The 25915-nt window shown below is 50.8% G+C and overlaps 23 non-coding genes across 23 annotated transcripts; 22 read left to right on the forward strand and 1 right to left on the reverse strand.

Moving 5' to 3' along the window:
* The first annotated feature begins 1017 nt into the window (after positions 1 to 1017).
* TRNAR-ACG (transfer RNA arginine (anticodon ACG)) lies at positions 1018 to 1090 on the forward strand. The gene has a single exon. It is a non-coding gene; the product is annotated as a tRNA-Arg (tRNA).
* Positions 1091 to 1178: 88 nt separating this feature from the next.
* TRNAR-ACG (transfer RNA arginine (anticodon ACG)) lies at positions 1179 to 1251 on the forward strand. The gene has a single exon. It is a non-coding gene; the product is annotated as a tRNA-Arg (tRNA).
* Positions 1252 to 1341: 90 nt separating this feature from the next.
* Positions 1342 to 1414, forward strand: TRNAR-ACG (transfer RNA arginine (anticodon ACG)). Its single transcript has one exon. It is a non-coding gene; the product is annotated as a tRNA-Arg (tRNA).
* An 89-nt stretch (positions 1415 to 1503) lies between these two features.
* Positions 1504 to 1576, forward strand: TRNAR-ACG (transfer RNA arginine (anticodon ACG)). Its single transcript has one exon. It is a non-coding gene; the product is annotated as a tRNA-Arg (tRNA).
* Positions 1577 to 1664: 88 nt separating this feature from the next.
* Positions 1665 to 1737, forward strand: TRNAR-ACG (transfer RNA arginine (anticodon ACG)). Its single transcript has one exon. It is a non-coding gene; the product is annotated as a tRNA-Arg (tRNA).
* Positions 1738 to 1825: 88 nt separating this feature from the next.
* TRNAR-ACG (transfer RNA arginine (anticodon ACG)) lies at positions 1826 to 1898 on the forward strand. The gene has a single exon. It is a non-coding gene; the product is annotated as a tRNA-Arg (tRNA).
* An 87-nt stretch (positions 1899 to 1985) lies between these two features.
* Positions 1986 to 2058, forward strand: TRNAR-ACG (transfer RNA arginine (anticodon ACG)). The gene has a single exon. It is a non-coding gene; the product is annotated as a tRNA-Arg (tRNA).
* An 88-nt stretch (positions 2059 to 2146) lies between these two features.
* Positions 2147 to 2219, forward strand: TRNAR-ACG (transfer RNA arginine (anticodon ACG)). Its single transcript has one exon. It is a non-coding gene; the product is annotated as a tRNA-Arg (tRNA).
* Positions 2220 to 2306: 87 nt separating this feature from the next.
* On the forward strand, positions 2307 to 2379 carry TRNAR-ACG (transfer RNA arginine (anticodon ACG)). Its single transcript has one exon. It is a non-coding gene; the product is annotated as a tRNA-Arg (tRNA).
* An 85-nt stretch (positions 2380 to 2464) lies between these two features.
* Positions 2465 to 2539, forward strand: TRNAR-ACG (transfer RNA arginine (anticodon ACG)). Its single transcript has one exon. It is a non-coding gene; the product is annotated as a tRNA-Arg (tRNA).
* An 88-nt stretch (positions 2540 to 2627) lies between these two features.
* On the forward strand, positions 2628 to 2700 carry TRNAR-ACG (transfer RNA arginine (anticodon ACG)). The gene has a single exon. It is a non-coding gene; the product is annotated as a tRNA-Arg (tRNA).
* Positions 2701 to 2788: 88 nt separating this feature from the next.
* TRNAR-ACG (transfer RNA arginine (anticodon ACG)) lies at positions 2789 to 2861 on the forward strand. The gene has a single exon. It is a non-coding gene; the product is annotated as a tRNA-Arg (tRNA).
* An 88-nt stretch (positions 2862 to 2949) lies between these two features.
* Positions 2950 to 3022, forward strand: TRNAR-ACG (transfer RNA arginine (anticodon ACG)). The gene has a single exon. It is a non-coding gene; the product is annotated as a tRNA-Arg (tRNA).
* Positions 3023 to 3110: 88 nt separating this feature from the next.
* On the forward strand, positions 3111 to 3183 carry TRNAR-ACG (transfer RNA arginine (anticodon ACG)). Its single transcript has one exon. It is a non-coding gene; the product is annotated as a tRNA-Arg (tRNA).
* Positions 3184 to 3271: 88 nt separating this feature from the next.
* Positions 3272 to 3344, forward strand: TRNAR-ACG (transfer RNA arginine (anticodon ACG)). The gene has a single exon. It is a non-coding gene; the product is annotated as a tRNA-Arg (tRNA).
* Positions 3345 to 3432: 88 nt separating this feature from the next.
* TRNAR-ACG (transfer RNA arginine (anticodon ACG)) lies at positions 3433 to 3505 on the forward strand. The gene has a single exon. It is a non-coding gene; the product is annotated as a tRNA-Arg (tRNA).
* Positions 3506 to 3593: 88 nt separating this feature from the next.
* TRNAR-ACG (transfer RNA arginine (anticodon ACG)) lies at positions 3594 to 3666 on the forward strand. The gene has a single exon. It is a non-coding gene; the product is annotated as a tRNA-Arg (tRNA).
* An 88-nt stretch (positions 3667 to 3754) lies between these two features.
* On the forward strand, positions 3755 to 3827 carry TRNAR-ACG (transfer RNA arginine (anticodon ACG)). The gene has a single exon. It is a non-coding gene; the product is annotated as a tRNA-Arg (tRNA).
* Positions 3828 to 3914: 87 nt separating this feature from the next.
* Positions 3915 to 3987, forward strand: TRNAR-ACG (transfer RNA arginine (anticodon ACG)). Its single transcript has one exon. It is a non-coding gene; the product is annotated as a tRNA-Arg (tRNA).
* Positions 3988 to 4075: 88 nt separating this feature from the next.
* On the forward strand, positions 4076 to 4148 carry TRNAR-ACG (transfer RNA arginine (anticodon ACG)). Its single transcript has one exon. It is a non-coding gene; the product is annotated as a tRNA-Arg (tRNA).
* An 88-nt stretch (positions 4149 to 4236) lies between these two features.
* Positions 4237 to 4309, forward strand: TRNAR-ACG (transfer RNA arginine (anticodon ACG)). The gene has a single exon. It is a non-coding gene; the product is annotated as a tRNA-Arg (tRNA).
* Positions 4310 to 4397: 88 nt separating this feature from the next.
* On the forward strand, positions 4398 to 4470 carry TRNAR-ACG (transfer RNA arginine (anticodon ACG)). The gene has a single exon. It is a non-coding gene; the product is annotated as a tRNA-Arg (tRNA).
* Positions 4471 to 5093: 623 nt separating this feature from the next.
* Positions 5094 to 5165, reverse strand: TRNAR-ACG (transfer RNA arginine (anticodon ACG)). Its single transcript has one exon. It is a non-coding gene; the product is annotated as a tRNA-Arg (tRNA).
* Positions 5166 to 25915: the final 20750 nt, after the last annotated feature.

Below are 25915 nucleotides of genomic sequence, written 5' to 3' on the forward strand. Positions count from 1 at the left end.
CAAACCATTTCCGGCAGTGAGGGAGGTTTCAGAAGCTATACACCTTTTCACAGGAAGGAAAAAAAAACCGCCATGATGGGCTGTGCGCGGGAGTACAAAGGCTAAGGGCGCAGCGTTTTCAGTGCATTTTCGAGGGGACGCGCCAATTTGCACAGCCCAAGGAGGGCTAAGGCGGCACCCAGGGAGGCGTTTGTGAAAAGGTGAATAGCGTATGACGACGCTGAGGGAGTGCAACGCGGGAATTCACTTTTAAACTTATGCGTCCGTCCAACTATAACCGTCCATTTGGACGCACTGTATACGCAGGATAGCGCGCGTACCTTATGTGCGTGGCTGCGGGACGGCTTTATGCTTTCCCATAGTAGAATACCTATAGTACCCTAAATCGTTAAGAAATTTTTCTAATTATATCTTTACGTTCAAAAATATTAGCCTCTGTCATAACAGCAAACCATTAACGAACTATGCCCGTGGGCACTTGCCCGAAGCTTTTAAAGTTGAAGCAGCCGATTTTTTTTGTGCGAAAATGGTGAACTGACAAGGAAAATTTCTAATGGCCTTACACAAGAGAACTTCGTATTCCGGGTGCTGCCATCTTGGGCGTGTACAAGAAATGCAAACTTTTATTTCGTGCGCTGTTATTTCATGTACACCAATTGTTCTGGCTCTTTTGTAATAACATTTGTTCTACCAGTTGCACTGACTTTATGTATCGCTTTTCGAATTCCAACGTGTATTACAATAACTAACAGACAGCGATGCCAAGGAAAGTATAAGAGACGGCAGTAGAAGTAATTGTTTTGTAAATGGGAAGACATGCGAGCACCCACAGATACAGGTCTGGCCCCCTCCGCCTAACCCCTCTCTTTGCTCCCCGAAAAAACAAAAAAGTTTCGCACCTGGCGTTGGTTACTTGCCGAACCAGCCCTCTGGCGCAACCAATAGAGAAAAAAATAGCAACAAATACAACAAATAGGGCCTGTGGCGCATTTTTTTTCTTAAAAAAAGGGGGGGGTGGGGACTGTGGCGCAACGGATAACGCGTCTGACTACGGATCAGAAGATTCCAGGTTCGAATCCTGGCAGGCTCGATCAAAATTTTTGCTTTGTGAGTCATTCCTTCCGATTTTTTTTACTTCCCGGATAGAAGAGCATCTGGCGTACATCCAAAATTGATGGGGGCCTGTGACGCAACGGATAACGCGTCTGACTACGGATCAGAAGATTCCAGGTTCGAATCCTGGCAGGCTCGATCAAAATTTTTGCTTTGTGAGTCATTCCTTCCGATTTTTTTTTTACTTCCCGGATAGAAGAGCATCTGGCGTACATCCAAAACTGATGGGGGCCTGTGGCGCAACGGATAACGCGTCTGACTACGGATCAGAAGATTCCAGGTTCGAATCCTGGCAGGCTCGATCAAAATTTTTGCTTTGTGAGTCATTCCTTCCGATTTTTTTTTACTTCCCGGATAGAAGAGCATCTGGCGTACATCCAAAACTGATGGGGGCCTGTGGCGCAACGGATAACGCGTCTGACTACGGATCAGAAGATTCCAGGTTCGAATCCTGGCAGGCTCGATCAAAATTTTTGCTTTGTGAGTCATTCCTTCCGATTTTTTTTACTTCCCGGATAGAAGAGCATCTGGCGTACATCCAAAACTGATGGGGGCCTGTGGCGCAACGGATAACGCGTCTGACTACGGATCAGAAGATTCCAGGTTCGAATCCTGGCAGGCTCGATCAAAATTTTTGCTTTGTGAGTCATTCCTTCCGATTTTTTTTACTTCCCGGATAGAAGAGCATCTGGCGTACATGCAAAACTGATGGGGGCCTGTGGCGCAACGGATAACGCGTCTGACTACGGATCAGAAGATTCCAGGTTCGAATCCTGGCAGGCTCGATCAAAATTTTTGCTTTGTGAGTCATTCCTTCCGATTTTTTTACTTCCCGGATAGAAGAGCATCTGGCGTACATCCAAAACTGATGGGGGCCTGTGGCGCAACGGATAGCGCGTCTGACTACGGATCAGAAGATTCCAGGTTCGAATCCTGGCAGGCTCGATCAAAATTTTTGCTTTGTGAGTCATTCCTTCCGATTTTTTTTACTTCCCGGATAGAAGAGCATCTGGCGTACATGCAAAACTGATGGGGGCCTGTGGCGCAACGGATAACGCGTCTGACTACGGATCAGAAGATTCCAGGTTCGAATCCTGGCAGGCTCGATCAAAATTTTTGCTTTGTGAGTCATTCCTTCCGATTTTTTTACTTCCCGGATAGAAGAGCATCTGGCGTGCATCCAAAGCTGATGGGGGTTTGTGGCGCAACGGATAACGCGTCTGACTACGGATCAGAAGATTCCAGGTTTGAATCCTGGCAGGCTCGATCAAAATTTTTGCTTTGTGAGTCATTCCTTCCGATTTTTTTACTTCCCGGATAGAAGAGCATCTGGCGTACATCCAAAACTGATGGGGGCCTGTGGCGCAACGGATAACGCGTCTGACTACGGATCAGAAGATTCCAGGTTCGAATCCTGGCATTCTCGATCAAAATTTTTGCTTTGTGAGTCATTCCTTCCGATTTTTTTTACTTCCCGGATAGAAGAGCATCTGGCGTACATCCAAAACTGATGGGGGCCTGTGGCGCAACGGATAACGCGTCTGACTACGGATCAGAAGATTCCAGGTTCGAATCCTGGCAGGCTCGATCAAAATTTTTGCTTTGTGAGTCATTCCTTCTGATTTTTTTTACTTCCCGGATAGAAGAGCATCTGGCGTACATCCAAAACTGACGGGGGCCTGTGGCGCAACGGATAACGCGTCTGACTACGGATCAGAAGATTCCAGGTTCGAATCCTGGCAGGCTCGATCAAAATTTTTGCTTTGTGAGTCATTCCTTCCGATTTTTTTTACTTCCCGGATAGAAGAGCATCTGGCGTACATCCAAAACTGATGGGGGCCTGTGGCGCAACGGATAACGCGTCTGACTACGGATCAGAAGATTCCAGGTTCGAATCCTGGCAGGCTCGATCAAAATTTTTGCTTTGTGAGTCATTCCTTCCGATTTTTTTTACTTCCCGGATAGAAGAGCATCTGGCGTACATCCAAAACTGATGGGGGCCTGTGGCGCAACGGATAACGCGTCTGACTACGGATCAGAAGATTCCAGGTTCGAATCCTGGCAGGCTCGATCAAAATTTTTGCTTTGTGAGTCATTCCTTCCGATTTTTTTTACTTCCCGGATAGAAGAGCATCTGGCGTACATCCAAAACTGATGGGGGCCTGTGGCGCAACGGATAACGCGTCTGACTACGGATCAGAAGATTCCAGGTTCGAATCCTGGCAGGCTCGATCAAAATTTTTGCTTTGTGAGTCATTCCTTCCGATTTTTTTTACTTCCCGGATAGAAGAGCATCTGGCGTACATCCAAAACTGATGGGGGCCTGTGGCGCAACGGATAACGCGTCTGACTACGGATCAGAAGATTCCAGGTTCGAATCCTGGCAGGCTCGATCAAAATTTTTGCTTTGTGAGTCATTCCTTCCGATTTTTTTTACTTCCCGGATAGAAGAGCATCTGGCGTACATCCAAAACTGATGGGGGCCTGTGGCGCAACGGATAACGCGTCTGACTACGGATCAGAAGATTCCAGGTTCGAATCCTGGCAGGCTCGATCAAAATTTTTACTTTGTGAGTCATTCCTTCCGATTTTTTTTACTTCCCGGATAGAAGAGCATCTGGCGTACATCCAAAACTGATGGGGGCCTGTGGCGCAACGGATAACGCGTCTGACTACGGATCAGAAGATTCCAGGTTCGAATCCTCGCAGGTTCGATCAAAATTTTTTCTTTGTGAGTCATTCCTTCCGATTTTTTTACTTCCTGGATATAAGAGCATCTGGCGTACATCCAAAACTGATGGGGGTTTGTGGCGCAACGGATAACGCGTCTGACTACGGATCAGAAGATTCCAGGTTCGAATCCTGGCAGGCTCGATCAAAATTTTTGCTTTGTGAGTCATTCCTTCCGATTTTTTTTACTTCCCGGATAGAAGAGCATCTGGCGTACATCCAAAATTGATGGGGGCCTGTGGCGCAACGGATAACGCGTCTGACTACGGATCAGAAGATTCCAGGTTCGAATCCTGGCAGGCTCGATCAAAATTTTTGCTTTGTGAGTCATTCCTTCCGATTTTTTTTACTTCCCGGATAGAAGAGCATCTGGCGTACATGCAAAACTGATGGGGGCCTGTGGCGCAACGGATAACGCGTCTGACTACGGATCAGAAGATTCCAGGTTCGAATCCTGGCAGGCTCGATCAAAATTTTTGCTTTGTGAGTCATTCCTTCCGATTTTTTTTACTTCCCGGCTAGAAGAGCATCTGGCGTACATCCAAAACTGATGGGGGCCTGTGGCGCAACGGATAACGCGTCTGACTACGGATCAGAAGATTCCAGGTTCGAATCCTGGCAGGCTCGTGGAAAATTTTTCATTCCCGAAACCAATTATGTCATTCTCATTTATTGATTTATTTAGTTTTAGTTATCTGTGTATGTTGTGTTGCCTTCTGGTCCTCGTGTTGTCTTAGCTGCAGAATTTTTTTATTATTTAGTTATATGGTTGAACAAAAGCATTAAAGCCAGATAATATTTGCGCACACAATATCGCATAGACTTTCAGACAAAAAAAAAAGCCGTCTTTTTTTGTGAGTTCCCCGCTACCTCACCACCCGTGGAGAATACTTTTGTCGTAGGTGCTATGTCATTCTATGCGCCTTAGTTTTAAACACGGTTAGTGTTTAACATATACAGCACATACACCTCATGCCGACACCACGTGACACTAAGGCCCAAAAGGCCCTAGTGCAATGGACGCGGGTGGCGTTGCTTGCTAATGGAGCTCCGGAATATGGATTTCATGTAGCGCTGTGAGGCGAGGAGGCCAATAACGCCCCAACCTAATCACCTCTCTGTAACAATTCAATGGTTATTAAATGTTTGACCACCACACAACCATAGCAGGCTCGTAGTGACGGTGCATGAACACTTCCGTAAAATAGAAAAAAAATCGGAAGGAATGACTCACAAAGAAAAAATTTGATTGAGCCTGCCAGGATTCGAACCTGGAATCTTCTGATCCGTAGTCAGACGCGTTATCCGTTCGCCACAGGCCCCCATCAGTTTTGGATGTACGCCAGATGCTCTTGTAGCCGGGAAGTTCCCACCGTATGCGATCGGACAACAAAGAAAAAAGTACGGCAAAAAAAATAGAGTGTTGGTACTTGTGAGCATAGCGTATGACGCTTGTGTAGGTGCATCTAACGCCAAAATTTTGCGTACCTGTCAAAGCGCCTAACTTACTGGCCTAAAACCTTTCCTCGTCCTATAGCCTCAATTTGATGTTTGGAACGTCACTTACTTTTTGCAACCCGCAAGAAAGCATGGCGCAGCTTAGCCTACGTAAAATGTAGGCACAAAGGATGAGCCGCATTCTCGAGGTATGGTGTACAGCCAGGCGGCGCAAATCCCCACGATTCTCGAGTTAGGAGTAAGCGTACAGTAAACCACTGAGATCCAGGTAGGGGTGCCTCTTTGCTCTTTCCCGATTTGAAAAAATCAGCGGCTGGCCGGCGTTACTGGTGTACCCGGGAAAGGGTGTAAAAGAGAGAGAGGGGACAGAGTCCTCTCCGCAAGAAATTTTTCAATTTTCTATGCGCACATATGCACGCACACATACAAATGCACTCTCGAACATGCATAATACACTGCTCTGCATGGCGCTGGCGAATCTAAATCAGTAGTTGCAGCATTGTTACGGCCTTTCCACGCGCTACCCGCACAGCCGCAACGCACCCACCGTGGCACCTGCCGTGTAGAGTTGCTATTTAAAGGTAGCATATACAGTAACTCTAACATGCCGCACCCAAGAGGAGTGCCATGGCCGTCGGATGCGGTGCTTAGTCATCGAGCGGCTGTGGTGGTGGTAGTGGTTAGAAAATGAGAAAAGGCACCTAATTTCTGCAACCTGGTCGGGAGCACGGCGCAGTGCCTGAGCGGCCGTGGGTGGACAAATGAGCGGATCAGCGACGCTCTTTCACCCTCCTCTTGTGCGCGGCAGGTATACTATAGCACGTGGACAAGCCCTTAGGGAGCCCAGAAGAACTGTATATGCTACCTTTAGGTAGCATAGCATATGTCCCGTAGGGAGAATATATAGTTACTGTAAGAGAGCCTTCTTGTAGAGAGCCTAAGAGAGCCTTCGTGCATATATAGTTACTCTAAGAGAGCCTTCGCTGCCAGGCGGTGCGCCTATGAAGGCTTCCTCAGGATTCCCAGAAGGCACTCGCATATCACACCAACTGCGGAACATGTCCGCATTTAGCGGAGCAAAAAATGTCTCTCAATTATGTCTCACCGGCAACTGCATTGCGCGTACCAGAATGAATTCGATTTAAGATCATTCGCTTCGACAGGGGCTACAGCGAGCCCAAAGTACGTGCTGTATAGCAACGCAGCATGTATTTTCCCCTCCCCTCGAGCTCCTTCGAAATGCCGTCGCGGGGCCGCCCGTGCATGCACTGCCGCCGGTAGCGACGACACGACGCCGCCTCGCGGCAGACAAGGTCATCGCCGTCGCCGCCAAACTGCTCCCTCGGTGCAGACACGAGGTCTCGGGGCCCGGTTGGAACCGGATCTGGCCGGTTCCGTCTGGCACGAACTCCCCCTCCTTCATCCCATACCCATTTTTTTTTCTTTGCTTTTTTTCCAGTTGATTCCAGAACTTCAATCGAAACGAAGATGTGCTCCCACCGTTCGGACTCCGATATTGTATACAGAGTCCCGTTTGATCGCCGTCGCGGGAACTGAAAAGCGCGGTCGCTGTGTGGGTGTGCGAGCCAACGAGCGAATTCCGCATTTAGTCGCACGTATACTGCCATCGCTCTCCCACGTGTTCGCTCTCAGTCCGTCGCTGTCCTCCTTTTATTAAATCCTCAACGCGTCATTTCTCGGCCTATATCGACTGTCCTTGCGTGCGCACCGCACCATTTTCGCGATTTCCCAAACGAATACCACTTTAACGTCCTCACAATAGGCCTTATACTTCAAGTAATTAATCAATTAGTCCATGATTTGGTTAGTTTTTCATTAACGAAGTACTTTATTTCAAGACATTTCCTGCGGGAGCGGAAGCTAAAGGCTTTAATAGACCGACGAGACCCCGTCCAATCGATCGATCGATCAATCAATCTGTCAATCAATCAGTCAAGTCACTTTATTTCATGACAATATGGAGACAGAAACCTAAGACTATAACAATCGAACAAGACCCCACCCCATAAATAAATAAATAGTAAATAAATAAATGAATACACAAATAAAAATAAATAAATAAATAAACATTGTTACCATGCTTAGGATGATTTCTTGTGGAGGCCGAGACTAAAGGCCAGAACAGCTTGACCAGGCTGCCGCCGCCGTTCAGTTTATACACCATTCAGAATAATATATGAAATGTAAGGCGTACTTACTTAATACGAAATTCGCGGAGTGCGCTCAATGCGTGGATACCTTAACTCTCGCTGTGCAGTCACGGCGTCAGCCATCCTTCGTGTTAGTCACACAATTTTCATTTAGAAAGACCGTTTGAACGGGGTACCAGCTAATTACACTGTCGAAGCTAGCTAGCTAGATAGATAGATAGATAGATAGATAGATAGATAGATAGATAGATAGATAGATAGATAGATAGATAGATAGATAGATAGATAGATACGCTCAATGTCGCCGAGTTCGCTAAGAAATGCTTCCCATTTAAAACTATATATATATGTATACATCTGCAGCATTGACCCGATGAATGCAAAGAATAAATGATACTGTCACGGGGTCGTGACGTGGCCGAAGACAGGAGACTTCGTGTTGGGATTTAACTGTTTATTTGGGCGAACCTGTGCCCAGTAAACGGAAAGTCCGATTACAGCAGCAGTCTTGCACAGATAGCAGTCTCGGACTGATAGCGGCGAACGGAGCGTCGGCCTTCGTTCAACAACTGACAAGCGGCGAAGCGCGTCGGCATTTATACTCTTGCCATCGAATGTTCTAGCGTTATTGCTGGCGGTGGCGTAGGTTCCAGAACAATCTGTACCGTTCGCACAGTGGGCGTGATCTTATCGAAATGATCTACTACAGTCCGGAACCTTCTCGAAAACTGCAGGCGCGGTTTGCGCTGAGAATCGTGTGGTGTTTTGGGACGATAACGAAAACTTGGGAAATGGAACGTGGCATTGCCCCCCTCTGAAAAAAGGCATCGTCCCGATGCTTTAACTAAAGATGAAGGTACAATAATAATGCAAGAAAGTACAATGAATAAATTACGTTGAAACAATATACAAAAAAAACACTGTTTCAGTTTGTTAACGCGCATGAAACGGCTTGAGGCGCGCGACATGCACGACTTCAGGTCGCGATCGGCGTCGTTGAGAGTTCGTGATGCCGTCGGGGACAACCTCGTAATCAAGTGGGCCGAGACGTCGAACCACCCTGTACGGTCCGAAGTAGCGTCGCAGAAGCTTTTCACTTAGTCCACGTCGGCGTATCGGCGTCCACACCCAAACACGTTCACCGGGCTGGTATTCCACGAAGCGTCGTCGAAGGTTGTAACGGTGGCTGTCTGTCGTCTGTTGATTCTTGATACGGAGACGCGCAAGTTGTCGGGCTTCTTCGGCACGTTGAAGGTACTCGCTCACATCGAGGCTTTCTTCGTCGGTGACGTTGGGTAACATGGCATCGAGCGTCGTTGCCGGGCTCCTTCCGTAAACAGATTTGTATGGAGATATCTGCGTCGTCTCCTGCACCGCCGTGTTGTATGCGAAGGTCACATACGGAAGAATGGCGCCCCACGTCTTGTGTTCGACATCGACGTACATTGACAGCATGTCGGCGATCGTCTTGTTAAGCCGCTCGGTGAGGCCGTTGGTCTGTGGGTGGTACGCTGTCGTCCGGCGGTGGTTTGTTTGGCTGTATGCCAAGATCGCTTGAGTTAAGTCGGCAGTGAATGCCGTTCCTCTGTCGGTGATAAGGACCTCCGGGGCGCCGTGACGTAGGACGATATTTTCGACGAAGAACTTAGCTACCTCGGATGCACTGCCTTTTGGCAGGGCTTTTGTCTCGGCGTAGCGGGTGAGGTAGTCGGTAGCTACCACGATCCACTTGTTTCCGAAAGCCGACGTCGGGAACGGCCCTAGTAGGTCCATACCAATCTGCTGGAAAGGTCGGCAAGGTGGATCAATTGGCTGCAGAAGTCCCGCTGGCCTTGTCGGCGGTGTCTTGCGTCGCTGACAGTCCCGGCATGTCCTCACATAACTAGTGACGTCGGTGGTAAGACGTGGCCAGTAGTACCTTTCTTGTATCCTCGCGAGCGTGCGAGAAACACCGAGGTGCCCTGCCGTCGGATCGTCGTGCAGGGCCTGCAGGAGTTCTGGTCGCAGAGCTGAAGGCACCACAAGGAGGTACTTAGCTCGAAGCGGTGAAAAGTTTTTCTTTTGTAGAAGACCGTTTCGTAGGAAGAACGACGCAAGTGCGCGCTTGAATACCTTCGGGACTTCGGCGGTCCTGCCTTCGAGGTATTCTATTAGGGCCTTAAGTTCCGGGTCGGCCCGCTGTCGTTCAGCGAAGTCGTCTGTAGTTATCGTTTCCAAGAAGTAGTCTTCATCCGGGTCGTCGGGTAGCGGTTGGTCGACAGGCGCACGAGAGAGACAGTCGGCGTCGGAGTGTTTTTTGCCGGACTTGTAAATGACAGTAATGTCATAGTCTTGGAGTCTCAGGCTCCATCGTGCGAGGCGACCTGAAGGGTCCTTCAAGGTGGCTAGCCAACACAAGGCGTGGTGGTCACTCACAACTTTGAAGGGCCTGCCGTAGAGGTAGGGGCGAAATTTCGACGTAGCCCAGATGATGGCGAGGCACTCCTTTTCTGTTGTGGAATAATTTGCTTCTGCTTTGGATAGCGATCGGCTGGCGTAACTAATAACCCTTTCAAGTCCGTCAGCCCTCTGCACAAGAACGGCTCCAAGACCTACGCTGCTTGCGTCAGTATGTATTTCTGTCTCGGCGAATTCGTCGAAATGGGCAAGTAACGGAGGCGTCTGGAGGCGATGTTTAAGCTCCTGGAAAGCGTGTTCCTGTGGCGTTTCCCACTTGAATTCCACGTCGGCCTTGGTAAGGTTAGTGAGAGGATCGGCGATGCGGGCGAATTTTTTCACGAACCGCCTATAATAGGCGCACAGGCCCAGAAATCGGCGCACGGCCTTCTTGTCAGTGGGCGGTGGGAAGTCGGCGATGGCGGCTGTTTTCCGTGGATCGGGACGAACTCCAGACTTGCTGATAACGTGCCCGAGAAACAAGAGCTCCTCATACGCAAATCTGCACTTTTCTGGCTTCAGTGTGAGTCCGGACGTCTTGATGGCTTGAAGTACAGCTTCAAGGCGCCGAAGATGCTCGTCGAAACTCGAGGAAAACACGACGACGTCGTCCAAGTACACAAGGCAAGCCTGCCACTTCAATCCTGCCAGTACTGTATCCATAACGCGTTGAAAAGTTGCAGGCGCTGAGCAAAGGCCGAAGGGCATCATCTTAAACTCGAAGAGGCCGTCCGGTGTTATAAACGCCGTCTTCTCTCGGTATCTTTCGTCGACTTCGATTTGCCAATAGCCAGTCTTGAGGTCCATTGACGAAAAGTATTTGGCGTTATGGAGCCGATCAAGTGCGTCGTCTATTCGTGGGAGAGGATACACGTCCTTTCTTGTGATTTCGTTCAGGCGGCGATAATGGACGCAGAAACGTAGGGTCCCATCCTTTTTCTTCACTAACACCACGGGGGATGCCCATGGGCTCTTGGACGGCTGGATAATGTCATCCCGCAGCACTTCATCAACTTGTCTCTTCATGGCCTCACGTTCTCGCGTCGAAACCCTGTACGGACTCTGACGGAGTGGTCTGGCATTTTCTTCGGTTATGATGCGATGTTTCGTGATTGGGGTCTGCCGAATTTTTGATGACGACGAAAAGCAATCTTCGTATTGCAGGAGCAGGGCCTTGAGCTGTTCTTGCTTATCGTTCGGAAGTCTGGGATTGACGTCGAAAGCTATGGGAGGGGCTTGGTTCCTCTGAGCAGGTTCCGCAGAATCGGCGAGGGCGAAAGCACTGGTGGCTTCGACAATTTCTTCGATGTATGCGACCGTTGTTCCTTTGTTCACATGTTTGTACTCATTGCTGAAATTCGTGAGCATAACCGTTGCTTTGCCTCCCCACAGCTCTGCAATTCCTCTTGCGACGCAAATATTTCGGGTGACCAACAGATGCTGACTGCCTTCAACGACGCCTTCCAAGTCAGGTCATTTAGGAGCGCACACTGAAATAATGACGCTTGAGCGAAGCGGAATGGTGACTTGTTCCTCCAGCACATTCAAGGCATGGTGTCCTGACGACGTGCGCGGCGGTAGTGCTTCTTCTGTGGATAACGTTATCGACTTTGTTTTTAGGTTGATGACAGCACCATGGAGGCATAAGAAGTCCATGCCAAGGATGACATCTCTCGAGCAACGCTGTAGGACTACGAAGTCTGTAGGATAAATACGGCCGTTAATGATGACTCTCGCTGTGCAGATTCCTGCAGGCGTTACGAGATGACCTCCAGCTGTGCGGATTTCAGGGCCTTTCCAAGCTGTCCTAACTTTCTTTAACTTCGCGGCGAACGACCCACTGATGACAGAATAGTCAGCTCCAGTATCGACGAGAGCGGTCACACTGTGGCCGTCGATAAGAACGTCGAGGTCGCTAGTTCGCCGTCTCGCATTGCAGTTAGGGCGTGGCGTCGGGTCACGGCTGCGTCGGCTTGTTCCGCTGCTTCCATGTTGCGTCGTCAGGCCACCTTCGGTAAGTGAGCTTTCGCCGTCAGGGCTTTGCCTGGTTGGCGTTGTGTTCAGAAAGCTCCGTCGCGGCGTCGTCGTCGTCGGAGGATCTTCGGTAGTTCGTCGCACAGCAACCGCACCTCCACCGGTTGCTGCCCTTAGTTTCCCGGATACGGGCTAGGAGACCGGCCCCGCGTTGGGCCGGAGTACTGCCGGGGGTGCGGTGACATGCGGCGGCTGGGCGACGGCGAACGGGAAGGACTTCGTGGTGTCCATTGAGTTCCTGTCAGGTAGTCGGCGATGTCACGTGGCCATTCCCCTAGCTGCGGACGTGGTGCATCGACGGCGAAGCCACGCAGTCCCATCTGTCGGTACTGGCAACGGCGGTAAGTGTGCCCGGCCTCGCCGCAGTGGTAGCACAGTGGGCGGTGGTCAGGGGTGCGCCAAACGTCGGTTTTCCTCGGCGCACTGCGCTGGCCCGCTGGCGAACGGTAGGTCGTCGGTGGGGGTGGTGGCGGCGGTGGTGTCTGGCGACGGAAGTGCGACGGGGCGGCGTTTCGGCGTGGACGGGGAGGAGCGTTGTGGCGCACTGCAGCGGCGTAGCTCATAGTTTCTGGCTCGGGCAGCGGTGTTTGGGAAATTTGAAGCGATTGCCGAACTTCTCGCACAATGTCGGCGATCGAATCCACTTGAGGTTGCGCCGAAGGCAACAGTTTGCGCAGCTCTTCCCGCACGATCGCTCGGATCGTTTCACGCAGGTTGTCGGAGTCACTGGCTTGAGCAGCAGCGCATTCTGGAGTCAGGCGACGATTATACTGTCTGGTGCGCATGTCCAGGATTTTTTCGATGGTGGTCGCCTCGGATACAAATTCTTGGACGGTGTTCGGTGGATTCCTCATTAGTCCCGCGAAGAGCTCCTGTTTGACCCCTCGCATGAGGAAACGAACTTTCTTCTCCTCAGGCATGTCTGGGTCAGCGTGACGGAATAGGCGGGTCATCTCCTCTGTAAAAATTCCAACCTTTTCATTTGGTAGCTGAACCCGGGTCTCTAGTAGAGCAGCGGCCCTCTCTTTGCGAGCGACGCTCGCGAACGTTTGCAGAAATGCGCCGCAGAAGACATCCCACGTTCGGAGCGTGGACTCCCGATTCTCTAGCCAGGTCCTTGCGGTGTCTTCCAGGTAGAAGTACACACGACGGAGCTTTTCTTCGTTGTCCCAGTGGTTGAGGGCGGCCACACGGTCGTATGTTTCTAGCCAGGTTTCCGGGTCTTCAAACGATGACCCATGAAACGTTGGTGGTTCCCTGGGTTGATGAATGACGATCGCGGGCTGGGACGCTCAGGTTGTCATAGTCACTGCAGTAGAGGTCATGGCCTTGGCTTTCCGCGCCTTGTCTTGTAGAAGCCCGTACTCCGGTGGGAGACTTTGCTGTCGGCGGCTTGTTCGCTGCTCTTGGTTGGCGTCGGTGTCTTCTCCGCGACGTGGGCTGGGTTCACGGCTTGACGGGGGCGTCCGGTACATGAACGAAGCAGCACCTCCACCAGATGTCACGGGGTCGTGACGTGGCCGAAGACAGGAGACTTCGTGTTGGGATTTAACTGTTTATTTGGGCGAACCTGTGCCCAGTAAACGGAAAGTCCGATTACAGCAGCAGTCTTGCACAGATAGCAGTCTCGGACTGATAGCGGCGAACGGAGCGTCGGCCTTCGTTCAACAACTGACAAGCGGCGAAGCGCGTCGGCATTTATACTCTTGCCATCGAATGTTCTAGCGTTATTGCTGGCGGTGGCGTAGGTTCCAGAACAATCTGTACCGTTCGCACAGTGGGCGTGATCTTATCGAAATGATCTACTACAGTCCGGAACCTTCTCGAAAACTGCAGGCGCGGTTTGCGCTGAGAATCGTGTGGTGTTTTGGGACGATAACGAAAACTTGGGAAATGGAACGTGGCAATACGATCACAGCAGGAGTCGCAACCAAGCAGTCTACGTGGAAATAAAGTATTCCGCTACAGAGCTACGCCAGGTCTCGGAACTGCTTTGGAAATGGACCCTATGCAAGTGTAATGTTGGTTAAACGTGAATTTTAGTTTTGACCATCTAATTTTATAAACATTATATATGAACTGCTATGATACAGGATCACGTCGGGATAACGTCACTTATAGTCAAGTGCCATCCACTGAAGCTGGTCTGCGTAAGGGCTACCATCTTCGCAAGCACAAACGCTACACTTCAGCTTACTGCTGATGGTTTTGTTAATGTTGCTCCTGGAATCATTACGCAACTGTAAACAATTGATTGTATAAAACGAATGCGACTGTTCATCGTATATGCCTGCACGTATAACATTTGTACATGTTTAGCGTCATTTTGGAACATTTCGCTCAGGAAAAAGAAAATGACACCACAGTCACCGTCCCTCCGCATGCTTCGAATGACGACGAATCTCATGGTATGTGGGACCTGCCGGATCTTTTTTGTTTCCCCGTCATGAGGGGGTTGTTACAAAGCAGTAACAAAGTCCTTGGGCCGGCTGCCCCCAAGCGTGCCTTCCCGTCATCTCGGACATTCTTTTGTGGGGTGCGGGTTGTCACCTACACCGTCTGTCCTTGTCTCGGCTGTGAGCTTCGCCTGCGGGGCAGTGGCTACGGGCGGGCCCCTCTAAAATGTGCGGAAGGCCGGTTGTGTTAAGGCCCCTGTATTAGGTTGTGTGCTACAGCAACACCCTCTAGAGTCTAGAGGGTGTTGGCTACAGGAGCGACTGAAGTGAATTCCTCCTGCGTGGTCGCTTCCGAGTCCCCGCGCGTGTGCCACGTGCATCTGCCACGTGTGTGAAGGGATATTTGTGTTGTGCTCTCCATGAGTGGTTGGTTCCCCGAAGTGACATTCCGCCCCTATCTTCGGAACTGCACGGCGAGGCAGCGGGAGCTGCCCGCCAGAAGAAAAGAGGAGAGAGTCGCGAGAAGAGTCGTCGTTCGGACGTTACTGTCCAACATGTTGCAAATAAACGTCTTGTTAAGTTTTCCTCTACGCCTGTCCCTCTGCCTCAGCTCTCTGGAGTTCTGAACGTCCCCGTGGCCTGCGGAATGACGACCACCACCCAGCTCCATGGTACCTACTGGGTCCGCTGCGGCCACCGACGCGGCTCGTAACAGGGTACAGAAAGGTGCCACTTTCTCGTGCGTGTTTCGAGGCAGCTTTCAGATGGAAAGAGAATGCACTAGAGTGGCGTACCACCAGAGGTAAATTGTGCATATACATAGCTGATGGTTATTAGCCAGCGCAACCATGACGAGGGATGTAGCGGTCTAGTCGCTTTGGAATCTCCAGTCAGTTCCTTCAAAAATTTGTTCTTCTGATTTGTTTTTATGTGTGGTATTTCGAATATTGTGAGGCACAGCTTTATTTGAGTCGAGCTCAGGCTCACACACGTTGATTATGATATGACAATAGATGACAAAGAAGAATCGTAAACTGCGTTCGCAAATATGTATACATATCTGGGACATGACAGTGACGGTCAAATTAGAGGAGAGTGTCCATGCAACATGCATAGTTACGAACGAAAAAAAATGAGTGCGTGAACATAAATATTCTGCTCGCTCAACCAAGCAGGAGCGGTGCGGAGGCTGGCCCCCAGCAGGTCCCGCCGCACAACATCTTGGAGAGCGAGTGCTTACTCGACGATTTCAACAAGGGTGCAACGACCCCGGTTGCGTCCGACTAGAGTACGTATACTGCATCGATCGTTGATGCAGCCGACACATTACCGGCTCGAGTAGCTGGCACATTCGAGCGAGCAGCCCTCGGGCAGGCATGGGATCGCTCCTCTGGCCCCGGACCAATCAACCGCCATTTCGCAGGACAGCGTGGGTGTTCACACCGACTCCATCGGCGGTGGGTTACGTTCGGACGACGGTACACGACGCAAACCATCTCCCTAGATTCGAACCCACAACGCCTTCTATACTCAGTGGCGATGGCATGGCATCGCCACTGTTCTGGTACTCAGAGACTGGTCAAGGTGTCATATATTCGACGGTGTTCCGTGGATAACTATGTTGGCACAGAATAAATAAAGTTAGCGTAATAGCTAGCTGATTAAGAATATATAACCATTGTGGGATACGGCGAACGATACTGTTCGGCAGTCGAAGTGTACACGATGGTTGGCTCAGTGGCCCTTAGTCTACTTAGATCAGCCAACTGCCATTGTCGTTAGCAGCAGTGCGGCAGGGGCAGCAGCCTCAGCAGTGGTCGTTGTCGCCATCGTAGCGTTGGTAGTGGCATTATAAAACAAAATGACTGAGATGATGATGAATCAAATGCTAATGACGCTGATGACTAAGACGGCGCTCAAGCGCAGCCATGAGTCAGCAAGTCGTTGCTCGTGGGATGCACATGGCTTAACCTGGAAAACAAAGACACAACCGAAAAATTCCCAGTGCATTCTTCCGCGGAACTCGGCAACAAATTGCAAGGACTGCGAAAGCGGTGACAGACTTTATATTCGAAAGTCTGCGTGGCTTTGAAGGGTGTAGAATTTGCTTTCTGCATTGCTTTCAATGGCGAAATCTTCCTAGAAATTTTCCTTCTGCTCTGCGGGGGGGCGTCGCCGATTTTCCGATAGAATTCATCTCCCGTATTTCGCAGCAGAAAACCACTAGCCTCTCATGTGGCCTAGGTATTGTGTAAGGTTATCTGGTGCTTGAAGGACGTCTAATGTCGGATAATGTATAATAACGTTGGCTATCCGCCAAGGAAAGAGGTGACATCACTTTCATTCAGTTTCAGAACAGTGATCCCATTGTCTGCTGTTTTTTCTTCAGATAGCAATTATGTGAACGCTAGAGGCGCAAATTTTTGTCGTTGCCGTCGCCATCATGTTCCCTGAACAAGCCAACTGGGAAGGAACATCATATAGTGCGAAGACAGAAGACCCACTTATGATGTAGGAGCTGCCACATTGGTGAGAGCTGCAAAACGGCTACAAAGTCCGGGCTTAGACATAATGCTGCAGACACAGGTTTATTTGGTAGGATGCTATACTCGGCGACAACTTTCCTTGGCATTGAAGTGAAGGTTACAGAGCCGAATTGCGGGCATCCTACCGCCAGTGAATGTAGTTTCTTATGTGGTTATAAATGGGAAAAGAAGAGAAAAGTGAGGCCCGTAACTGTCTGCATCTGGTGCAGACAGTTACCATATATAACCATACTGGACCATATATAAACATATATAAACATCCTGGAAGAAATCTACAGTGTATCAACTGCCACTATAGTGCTACATATAGAAAGCGAGAGAATACAAATAAAGGATGGTGTAAGGCAAGGGAATACAATCTCCCCAATGCTGTTTACAGCGCGCTTACAGGAGGTTTTCAGATGCCTAGAATGAGAAGAATTAGGGGTAAGATTTAATGGACAGTACCTTAGTAACCCGCACTTCGTCGATGACATTGCATTGCTGAGTAACTCAGAGGACGAATTGCAATTCATGATTACTGAATTAGGCAAGAAGAGCAGAAAAGTAGGTCTTAAAATTAATCTGCAGAAAACGAAAGTATTTTACAACATCGGAAAGAAAGAGTGCTTCGAGATAGGTAGCAGTGAACTTAAAATTGTAAAGGAGTGTACGTCTACTTAGGACAGGTAGTAACCACGGAGCCGAACCACGAGATTGATGTAACTAGAAGAGTAAGAACGGGGTGGAGCACATTCGGGAAGAATTCTCAAATCATGACCGGTAGAATACCACTATCCCTCGAGAGGAAGGTATATAACTGCTGCATCTGACCGGTACTTGTCTACGGAGCAGAAACCTGGAGGATTACAAAGAGCGTTACCTTTAATGAGGACGACGCAGCGAGCGCTGGAAAGGAAATGATATAGGTGTAACTCTAAGGGAAGAGAAGGGAGCAGAGTGTATCGGGGAATAAACAAGTGTTACGGACATTATACTCGAAATAAAGAAGAAGAAATGATCATGGGCAGGGCACGTAGCACGAAGGCAAGATAACCGCTGGTCATTAGGGATCACAGACTGGATTCCAAGAGAAGGCAAGAGGGTAAGAGGAAGACATAAATTTAGGTGGGCAGATGAAATTAAGAAATTTGCGGTGTACAAGTGGCAGCAGCAAGCACATGACCGCGTTGACTGGTGGAACATGGGAGAGGCCTTTGTCCCGCAGTGGGCGTAGTCAGGCTGATGATGGTGATGATGATATGTTGTCTTGATCGTCTTGATCTGCACGTCATGAGTCGGCTGTGAACGCATGCGCGATAACGTCTTCTTTTTTTTCCTGTACGCTTCTTAGAGTGTCATTAAACAATTGGTAGTTTGGTGCCTTCACTCGACGCTATAGGAAGTCGAGCTTTGAAGCATATGCATATGTGATAAATAATAAATTCAATTCGATAAAATAAACCTTAAAAGCTACCCTGTCATTGAATTTGTGTATAGATTCATAATCATATTAACTGCACCTCTGCTCCTGACATGTAATAAAATAATCATGTAATAGATTGGACCACTGACTAGCCACACAGGCTAATGGTCCAAATACTTTTGTAACCATGTTTTTGTATTACGTTGATTGAATAAACACTGATGATGATGATGATGATGATGATGATGATGATGATGTTGCAATCCGGTAGACGAGCAGTACAAACACGGCCACCATGCAGCAAGACTCCCGCCATTGTACGAGTGCCGTATGCGAAGTTATACCGACTGCGCGATCACGAAACTCCCATTGCGCATTCCATTTCCTGAACATTGGGAGGCCAACCTGGGACATGCAGTGTTTCGAATGCACTTCGACTGTGGAGTTGTCTTCAGCCGTATCCCACCGCAGTACACACGTTCAATTGGCCACAACTCTGACCTTAATTGCATTCTGTGCCAACATAGTTGCCCTCTGCAAGTACTTGCATATATCTTACTTTCATCCCTTTATGATCACCAGACCAGTGACGATGCGATGTACTCGTTGTTGTGTATGGGAGGCGTTGTGGGTTCGAATCCTGGTAGACGGTTTGCGTTGTGCCGTCGTTCGAATGTGACCCATCGCCGATGGAGTCGGTGTGAGCGCCCACGCTGTCCTGCGAAATGGCGGTTGATTGGTTCGGGGCCAGAGGAGCGAACCCGTGCCTACCCGAGGGCTGCTCGCTCGAATGTGCCAGCTACTCGAGCCGGTAAGGTGTCCGACCATTGTGTTGACTGCAGCAACGATCGATGCAGTCTGATCTCTGGTCGGACACAACCGGGGTCGTTGCACCCCTGCGGAAATCCTCGCGTCAGCACTCGCTTCCCCGCGATGTTGTGCGATGACACACGCAGGGGGCCAGCCTCAACACCACTCCTGCCTTTTGCGCGAAGTTTTTACGTTCACGGGGGCCACTCTGTGGAGCATTCATGGTAAGCTTTGAAATCTGAATTCATCTGGCCTTATTACAAATCATGTGTTAGCGGAGTGGCGGCAACTGCCGACCGACGCCATCTACGGCATTTCCTTGCATACAACCGCAACCTTCAATTTTTTCGGCTAATCGTTGCAAAATGCCCATTTTTGTTGACTGAATGATGTCTAATGGCGGCCAATGTCGAATAGTGTTGTATTTATTCAATTTCACGTACAATGATTGAGTATAGTTCACCTCTTTCGTTCTCTCACTAAAGCGTCACGAGCAGACTTCGCAGCCGTCTTGCTGCACGTGCACTTTGATCTCAATGGAACGCGAATAATGCACCGGGGAGTTGAAACTCGGTTTCTCTGTTTACAACGGTTCCGCTGTTTTACTGAACGAATTCTGATCTTGCCCACTCACGTAATCGTTCAGCTTTGGAATGGTGTCACCGAGAAGGCCGGGAATTCTCTGCTCTTCTCTTCCATGCGTCTGCCGTAGCACTGTTCATTTAGCTGTTAAAGATGCGAAACACAAATGTTAACAGCCCAACGTGACGGCATTGAAATTCCACCGTAAAATAGTCTATTGGAAGCACCTCTGCAGCAACGGCTGCCCTTCACACCACCGGAGGACTCAACTATTGCGGTCGACAGTTGCTCACCCAGACAAGGTTCGTGAAGACGACAGGCCGAAACGTGCTGTTGTCCCCTACGTGCGAAATCTCAGTGCGGCACTGGCAAGAGTGTTTGGCACACATACCGTTAAAATCGCTCATATGCCGACCGACGAACTGAAGCTTAAGATATAGTACGCGTGGAAGACAGGCTGTTCCAAGAGCTTCAGATTTCCTGGGGTTATCTACAGGCTACCGCTTCCCCAGTAAAAAGGCGTCCTTGCAGCAGTACATTCGATCCTTTAGCGAAAAACCCCTCGTCATTCTGCTTCAGGAAACATTAACCCCAAACGTCACACTGACAGGTTACCAGCCCGTCTCGCGTTATTCTGATGACCGTCTGCACCTTGGTCAGTAACAAGCTCACACACATCTCTCACGACCTCAAAATGGCCAGCAGCAGCGCCAAATATGTCATGACCGAGATTCTGCCATGCAGCTCGGACCGAAGCAGCATCTTTTTTCTCAACGTGTACAGTAGCCCTAAGGACCGAAGACAGCGCTTCAGGGCCCTCATAAAGAAGGCAGTCAACCTGGCGGGTCCCAACTTCCTGGTTGTGGCGGGCGATTTTAATGCTCCGCACCACACTTGGGGCTACCCGTACAATACCAGCAAGGGCGCGGAACTGTGGCAGAACGCGACTGACATGGACCTGACTCCTGCAGAGACTGCAGACTGCAGACTGAATCCTGCAGAGACTCGACTCCCGACTTGACTTTCGTCAAGAATCTCCCCGATGTACAGTGGGCCAACTCGAACATTGACTTAAGTAGCGACCATTACGTCCTGGTGACGCAGTTCTTAGTGGTCCGAAAGAGGGCACGGGAGTTTTCTTGGACAAACTGGGACCAGTTTCGCAAAGTCCGCAACGACCGACCACTACCTGCAACCAGGCCACGCCTCGAGCAGTGGATTAGCCAGCTCAGAGAGGACGTCATAAGTACCACGAAGAATATTAGTACTGACCTTCCGGTTGAAAAAATGGACAGCCGCCTTGCCCACCTGCTCGAGGCCAAGCAGTCACATCTCGCCCGCTAGAAAGGCCAGCGCCTCAATCGCAGGTTGTGCAAGAAAATCTCCGACCTAAACAAGACCATCGAGGAGCACTGCCGCGTCCTCTCCAAGCAGCAGTGGGGCGTTGTGTGCAACTCGGTAGACTGCCAGATGCGTAATGGCAAGACATGGAACCTGCTCAAGCACCTGCTCAGCGAGACTAACACCAAAACTAACCAGCGGAACGTACTAGCGCGTGCCATGCACGAAGCCAAGCAGTCCTCTTCAGAAGAGGAGGTATTGAAGCAGCTGGTGCAAAAGTACCTCCCTGTCGACTCGAACCCCGCAACAACGTACCCCGAGTACTCGGGACCGGCCACTGCTGAACTGGACGCCGAGATATGCCACGAAGAGGTTCGGCGGGCACTCCACGGGCTCAACGGAAGGTCTGCCGCGGGCCCCGACGGCATAACTAATAAGACCCTGCGCAACCTGGACGACCGGTCTATCGACTACCTCACCGAAGTCATCAACGAGGCATGGAAGAGCGGCGAGGTCCCCGACCCATGGAAGGTCGCACGCACCGTGCTCATTCCCAAGCTGGGGAGGCCACCCAACTTGGACAGCATGCGCCCCGTTTCGCTCACATCCTGCGTGGGAAAGGTAGCCGAGCATGTGGTACTCAATAGGTTGGCTCGGTACCTGGAAGACAATGGGCTCTACCCGCACACCATGATTGGTTTTCAGGCCAAGCTTTCGACGCAAGACGCTATGAAGCTGCTCAAGCACCAAGTCACCGACTGCAACACTCGAGACACGCGGGCCATTCTCGGCCTCGACTTAGAGAAAGCCTTCGACAATGTTACTCACTCTTTCGTGTTGCGGTCGATTGCTGAGCTCGGCCTTGGAGTCAGATCTACGAATATGTCAAATCGTTCTTGACCCGTAGGAGAGCCACCCTCAGAGTGGGAGACCTTGTCTCCGAGGACATCGAGCTGGGCTCGCGCGGCACGCCACAGGGGTCAGTGATATCACCCACCCTGTTCAACCTTGTCATGGTCGGGTTGTCCAAGCGGCTCTCAAGCATCAAAGGCATTAACCACACAATTTACGCGGACGATATTACCATTTGGTGCACAGGTGGCAGTGACGGGCAAGTCGAGCGCTCTTTGCAGGAGGCCATAGACACCATGGAAGATTACCTCCGTCCCACAAGTCCGAGCTCCTCCTCTACCAACCCACTAGGCGAGGGCCAAAGCCCAAAAACTGGCAGCCGATCTTGAAGAGTGATATTAAGCTCTACACCGGAGATGGCGGCGCAATACCCAGAGTCGACTCCATTCGGGTCCTCGGCATGACCATCGAGTCCAATGGTTCCAACGGCAAGACTATACTCAAGCTCGCCGCCAAGACGGATAATGCGGTTCGGCTGGTTCGGCGGGTGGCCAACCGCTACCAAGGCCTCAAGGAAGACAACCTAATCCGCCTTGTCAATGCCTTTGTGCTCTGCCACTTTTCGTATGTCGCGGTCATGCATAATTGGCAGCGTGCCGAGCGTGACAAGATCAACGTCTTGCTCAGAAAGATTACCAAGCGGGCCCTCGCTATCCCGATCAGGACGCGCACCGAGCGCCTGCTCCAGCTCGGAGTACACAATACGTTGCAGGAGATTGCCGAAGCGCAGGAGCGGGCCCAGCTAGCGCGCTTTTTGAGCTCCCAGACCGGCAGACATATACTCCGACAGCTCGGTCACTCTCCGGCTGAAGTGGACGAGAAGATGAGACAGGTGCCCCGTGAGATTCGCGACCTCATCACCGTGGCACCGATACCGAGAAATGCCCATACCGAGCACAATCGTGGTAGGCGACGGGCTAGAGCTGCCACTCTTCTCAAGCAGATTCATAGTGAGGAGCACGGGGTCAGCTTTGTCGACGCGGCAGCGTACCGTGGGAGCCGCACCTTCTCCGCAGTCGTCGTCGACTCCAAACAGCAAATCACCAACTGCGCATCAGTTCACACTGACGATCCGACGATTGCCGAGCAAGTGGGCATCGCCCTTGCCATCCTGGAAGGTGAAAGGGAGGTCATCTATAGTGACTCTAGGTCAGCTATTCGCGCTTTCGAGCGCGGTGTAATCTCCAAGAAAGCCCTGCACGTGCTCCAGAGTGGTGGCCGCGATGGTATCAAGTACCACGTACTGATCTGGTTTCCTGCACATGTTGGACAGGTCCAAGGTACTCCCCCCAACCTCAACAAGTCTGCCCACGAGGCCGCGCGCGCGCTAACCGACCGCGCTGGTTCCGCGCAACGATTCGGGGCCAACGGGGTTGCGGAAAACAGGGACGCGCCTGCCACGTACAACGAAAAACAAAACATTTTTACCTCGCGCGAAGACTATATCCACTCCCTCATCCAAAACTTAATAGGCCACAGGCCCTTATGCTCAGTCTACTACAGACCGACACGTACTCTAACCTGAGATCCCTTGACGCTATTTATCCTGACGTGTTCCCCAATGACGCTTGCCCCGCATGTGGGGATGTATCCACGCTGGCGCACATGCTCTGGGAGTGCAAAGCAATGTACACTAACCCCAACAGTACATCGGTCAGGTGGGAGGCGGCCCTACGCAGCTCCCTCCTGGCCGACCAACTTTGGGCCGTCCAGCAGGCCCGCGGATAGGCTTGGCCTAACGGTTTCGACGTGGGAGTCGCCCGCTGCGCGCTGACGCGCGCCTTGCAGGACCGCAATAAAGTTTCGCAACCAACCAACCAACCAATCTACAGGCTACCGTGCAAAGATTGCGGCGTATCCCACATCTGTGACACTGGACATTTTAAAAGAATCCAGCAACACGAGGACGATGTCAACAAATATTCATTGATTGATTGATTGATTGATTGATTGATATGTGGGTTTAACGTCCCAAAACTATTATACTGTTACGGTGCATCATCGACAGGAGCAAGCGTGGCACTTAGCGAAGATGAAGAAGACGCCTGTGCGTTAGGCGCTTGCGCGAGAGGCAACTCAGACATCTTGTTCGGCTGCCGATTCTCGGTGGACGCTATCCTGTAAGCCAAGACCTCGCCCCGTCACATTTGGTGGAAGTGCTGGGCAACCGCCTCGCAACGGAACTTCGCAGCGGCCGACGTTTGAAGGGTCATTCCACAACGATGACGGAGAGTACGGCGTCTGCATCTGCTCCTGGTGTTCCTGCGGCCGGAGATGATGCGGTAACTACATCTCCTTCTGCGACCACAACCTTCGTGCTCGAACCCCCGCGGGATCCTGGCACGTTCAGTGGTTCCGGCGATCCAGATGAAGTTGACGTTGAAGATTGGCTGGCAGAGTACGAACGTGTGAGTACTCGATACCGATGGGGCCCGACTCTTATGCTGGCAAACCTGTTATTCTATCTTAGGGGAACCGCCAAATCGTGGTATGAGAACCATGAAACAGAACTTGGGAGTTGGGCAGTGTGCAGGGAGAAAATGTTGGACCTGTTCGGAAAGCCGATTGGAAGAAAAATGGCCGCGAACAAAATGCTCGCGTCTCGGGCGCAGACCTCGACCGAGTCTTACGTCTCCTATATAGAAGATGTGTTGTCGTTGTGTCGCAAAGCCAATGCCGAGATGCCGGAGGCTGACAAGGTCGGGCATATTCTTAAGGGGATTGCGGATGACGCATTCAACCTCCTCATCTGCAAAAATTTTTCTACAGTGGACGCCATTATAAAAGAATGTCGGCGCTTTCAGCAAGCGAAGAGCCGGCGGATTAACAGCGTGTTTACCCGCCTTCCGAATACGGCTGCAACATCATCTTGCGAAGACCGTGCAAGAACACAGCCACCACCTCTAGATTCATCGGATCAGGTGACCCGAATTGTACGGCGCGAACTTGAAGCCATTGCCTCTGCTCCGGCTCACACCGCTGCAAGTGACACGACCTCACTCACTGCTAACATGGTTCAAGCCATCGTCCGCCAAGAACTCGCCAGCATAGGTATTCCCTCGGTGTGCGCTTTGCCCAGCCCGCAGCGAGCTTCATGGCGTCCACCCTCGTCCTATCACGAGCAGCAGTTTACGGCCCGATCTCGCGACCCTGCTGCGTGGAGAACCGTCGACAATCAACCAATTTGCTTTCATTGCCACCGTATCGGTCATGTCGTCCGTTACTGCAATTACCGCTGGTCCTCACCACCTCGGACTTCATCTCAACCTCACTACCGACAGGACAGCACCCGCTTCGCGTCTGCCACACAGCCATTCTCCGCAAAACAACTACAGAAGGTTACACAGCCGATTTCCGTCACCGCATGGTCGTCAGTCGCGTTCGCCTCCAGGACGTCGCCAGTCGTCTCGCTCACCGCAGACTCGCAGGCCGTCGTCCCCATTCAACCCCGCTCCTGCCTACCCGGAAAACTAAACGGTGCAGCGCCCGGAGGTGACGCTGCATTTTCGACTCCCTCCACAAATCCTCTCTTGACGCTTCCGACGAGACACAATTTGTTAGACGTTGCCGTTGACGGTGTGGCTATTTCTGCCCTTATAGATACTGGAGCGCACATTTCTGTAATGAGCGCGAACCTTCGCCGACGCCTACATAAAGTGCTCACGCCTGCCGTTTCCCACAAACTTCGTGTCGCTGATAGGAGGACCCCTGATGTTCAAGGGATGTGCACGGCCCGTGTGTCCATTGCCGGTCATCCTACATTAGTTCAGTTTGCCGTCATTGAAATGTGTCCTCATGACCTAATACTTGGTTTGGACTTCCTGTCACGTCATTCTGCGCTCATTGATTGTGCCACTGGTGCTCTTCAGCTTGAACTGCCGCAGTTTGCCGATTTTCCAGCTGACTATTCTCCCCGTTTATGCTCTCGTCACCACGTTCGCTTGCCTCCGCAAGCTGCTACATATGTCACTTTGTCGTGCT

Source organism: Rhipicephalus microplus, chromosome 6, assembly GCF_043290135.1.
Source record: "Rhipicephalus microplus isolate Deutch F79 chromosome 6, USDA_Rmic, whole genome shotgun sequence".
Classification (NCBI taxonomy): Eukaryota; Metazoa; Arthropoda; class Arachnida; order Ixodida; family Ixodidae; genus Rhipicephalus; species Rhipicephalus microplus.